Genomic DNA, 4217 nt, shown 5'->3' on the forward strand with positions numbered 1-4217 from the left:
AGTAGTCCTAGGACTCTTGGGGAGAGGAAGACTATTAATGGAAATGTTTATATTTCACAGTTAATAACAAAGTATTTCTCTCTCGCTCTCTCTCTCTCTTTTTTTTTTTTGCAAAGGGTTTTTCTTTTGGAAGTTTTATTCAGGGTCTAAAATTTACAAAAAAAAGCCAATGCCTTTTCATGTATTGTAAGAATTACAGTGAATGCCTATTTTGAGTAAAATTATTTTTACTTAACATGCCAATCCTTCTGAAATTTAAGTATTATTATCTGCATTCTATAAATGTAGAAATTGAGGTTCAGAATAAGTGTTTAGTCAAGATCGCACAGCATTGTAAGTGGTGAGCTTCAAAGCTATATTGCTTCAAAGTTTTATCCAAGGAGTGACCAAAATCAGGAGTGACCAAAACCCTTTGTTAAAGAATCAAGTCTTTAAAAGAACTAAGTCATTTTTTTTTTTTCCTATGCTAGGAAAAAAACAACTGCTGAATATATCTGTAGGCCTATAAACTATTTTCAATGCCTTGTTGTTGTTGTTAAGTGCCATCAAGTTGGTTCCGACCTATAGCGACCCTGTATAGAGTTTACAAATAGTGGCTGGTGAGTTTGAATCACCGATCTTGTGGTTCAAACCAACCTTGCATTCCAAAGAATTAATGCTCAGAGCCACATCAGGACTCCTTCGTGATTATTATTGCTAAGTGATAAATATATGTATTGTTTTTTGCTCCTTGCTATTGTGTTAGGTGACTTTAAGTTGGTTCTGACTCATAGTGACCCTATGAACAACAGAATAATACACTACCTGGTCAGTGTTTGAGGATTATCGGTTTAAAGACTGAGGTGTACCTGACTCATGCCGTGGTATTTTCAATTGCCTCACATGCACATGAAAGTTGGACAATGAATAAGGAAGACAATAGAAAAATTGATTCATTTTCAATTTTGGTGTTGGAGAAGAATATTGAAAGAAGTGTTGTTGTGTTGTTAAGTGTGTTGAATGGGTTCTGATTCATACCGTCTCTATATAAGGTTTCTGAGGAGTGGCTGGTGTCCTTGAATTGCTGACCTTGCAGTTTAAACTGACTTTGCAGTCTGGTGCATTAACCTACAGCCCCACACTAGGACTTCAAAAGTAGAATGGACTGTAAGAAATACATAAATATCTGTATTGGAAGTTCAGTCAGAATGTTCCAAAGAAACAAGATGGTGAGACTTTGTCTCTCATATTTTGGACATATTGTGAGGAGATATCAGTCAGTGGAAAGGACATAATAGTTGGAAAAGTGGAGCATCAGCAAAAAAGATAAGACCCCCAAGAACATGGATTGACACAGTGGCTGTATCAGTTGGCTCAACCATAACAATTGTGGGGATGGTACAAGATTGGGCAGTGTTTTGTATTGTTGTGCATACAGTTGCAATGAGTTAGAACTGACTTGGTGGCAACTAATAACAACAGCAATTATTTTGGAATTTAACAGATTTTGGGAGCATTTTGATCCGATTAACAAATTGAAAAATTAAAAACATTTCATAATAAATTGGAAAAATAAAAACATTATTGAAGATAATGTTCATATCTTGACTTTAAAAGATAATTTTTGTGCTAAATTCAACCATGTTCCATAGACTCCTGTTGACCTGGAGATGAGAGAGAGAAAAGGAAAGGCTGGTTGGTCTGAAGTGTGGTGAGACCTGGGGACAATTGAGCCCATGGACAAGGACATAGCCATGGAGGCCTAGAGCTAAGAGTGAAGCATCTAGCTGATAGGAAGTAAAGGGAGATGCACAAGAACACCCAAACTTTCAGACAGTACCCATTTGACCTAGCTTTGATGGCTGGACGATCAGAAATTGATAGAGGAAGATTTAACAAAAAGTTTTGATAAAGGAAACAAGTGTAAATTGCAACAATTTGATGAATTTGACCTAAACTTATGGATGTAGTAGCTAAAAATATTAACAAAGAGGGAAGGAGTCTTCACAGCAAGTACCAATCCTATCTTCTCTGTATACAGAGAAGGGTAGATAAGGACAGGCAATTTAGACATTGGTTACCTAAAATGAGGGAGCAATACAGGCACAAAGTGACTGGTTTACAAGTTTTCAAGAGAGAGTTAAGTTTAAGAGTGTGCAGGGGACGGTAGAATCCTCACTGAATAGTTTTCATCTTGTCTAGATGGGTCTTGTAAAAAGAGATGGGGTTATAAAATTCTTATGATTCAACTGTGAGTAATTATTATTACGACTAATTGCGACTGTCTCAACTGTAAAAGTAGAAGTTTTGTAATAAAAATGGGGGAGTTGTTAATCTTAAAGTCCAGAAACAGAGGATCCTAGGACCATCAAGGAAGAAGAGCATGAGTGGATGTGGGATACTATCCAGAGAACCAGAGACAACAGACATGGGGGCAGAGATGAGGACATGGAGAAAGGAAGAAGCTGAGAACTCTAGATTCATGGCAAGAGAAAGATTGAGTGCTGGCGGCCAAGAGGCAGGCTTGCAGAATGTGCCCTTTGATTGTTAAAATTATTATATATTCCTGAGTGTTTTTGTATATATACCCCAGCCCCCCCCACAAAAAAAACAGCGGAAATGGAAGCAAATACTGTTGAATGATGATACATGGACGAGATTGTAATCATTGCAATGAAATGATGGTGTAAAACTGATGTTCTCCCATGTAAACTAGCACTCAATTTATAATAAAAACTTTTAAAAAAAGATAACTTTATTTTATAAAATGATATGTTGACACCATAGTTCTATATACATTTATATATTTGAAAACGTTGTACCTATCAAGTGAGAAATATTAAGGTGCATTTCAATTTGGATTTATTTAATTTTTGGTTTCCAAAACTATTCCAGCCTGTTTTAGGAATGGAAAATGTAGGAATGAGATGGGAGTGGAGTACGTATTTTATTGTATTTGCTGTTACATTTTATTATTTATTTTCCTTAACTTCTAGTCTTAGGCTGAGGTTTCCAGCCTCTATAAAAGAAAAGAAAGACTAGCTAGTAATATGATTGGAGATGAAATTGATCCTTCTTTGTTTCCAACTCTTGCATTTCAATCACTAGCAATTATCAATATGACCTTGTTGATAGAAATGGTACAGGAAATTACATGACATGATTTTGCAAGACCAGTGACTTACTCATTGCAAATACCTTTTTTTCAACAACATAAATAGATCTTACATTTTCAACAACATAAAAATGAACCTTGCTGAATGGAATACACAGAAAACAATCAATTATACCTGTGGAAAGAGATGATGGAAAAGATCATTATCATCAGTCAGAACAAGGCCTGGCCAGCTGTGGCAAAGACCATCAATTGCTCATATGTAGTTTCAAGGTGAAGGTGAAGAAAATTAAAATAAGTCCATGAAAAACAAAGTATGACCTTGAGTCTATCCCACCTGAATTTAGAGATAATCTCCAGAACAGATTTGATGCATTTACTACTAATAACTGAAGACCAGATGAGCTGTGGGATGTCATCAAGGATATAATACATGAAAAAGTAAAGGGTCATTTAAATGAATGAAGGAAAAGGTCAAAATGGAAATTGGAATGGACTCAAACTTGCTCTTGAATGTAGAGTAACTAATGCAAATGGAAGAGATGATGAAGTAAAAGAACTGAATGGGAGATTTCAAAGGGAAAGCTTGAGAAATTAAGGTATTGAAATAAAATATGCAAAGACCTCGAATTAGAAAACCAAAAGGAAAGACCATACTTAACATTTCTCAAGAGGAAAGAACTGAAGAGATAATTAAAATCTTGAGTAGCAATATTGAAGAATTCTGCGGGTAAGGGTTTTGTTTTTTTTTTAACTTGCCATTATTATTATTATTTTAAAGGTTTTTATTATGGATTGAGTGAAAGTTTACAGGGCAGATCATCAGTTTTACATTTAACAAATCATACACCTTATTTCATTACAATGATTATAATCCCCTCCATGTACCATAAATTAACAGTATTTTTCTCTATTCACTTTAGCTTTTCAAAAAACAAACAGAAAACAAAACACTCAGGCGAACAGCTTGCTTATTTTTGTCTTAGCCAGTCATGCTGACATTTTTGTTTTGGGTTTTTCCTGATGATCTTTCTTTGAAGATGTACCTTCTGTCACTCTTGTCCTTTCTAGTGGGAATGTCCCACCTCACAAGGCTCTGGATGGGACTCAGGATTCCACCTAA

This window comes from Chrysochloris asiatica, unplaced genomic scaffold (genome assembly GCF_000296735.1).
Source record: "Chrysochloris asiatica unplaced genomic scaffold, ChrAsi1.0 scaffold00086, whole genome shotgun sequence".
In the NCBI taxonomy this organism is placed as follows: domain Eukaryota; kingdom Metazoa; phylum Chordata; class Mammalia; order Afrosoricida; family Chrysochloridae; genus Chrysochloris; species Chrysochloris asiatica.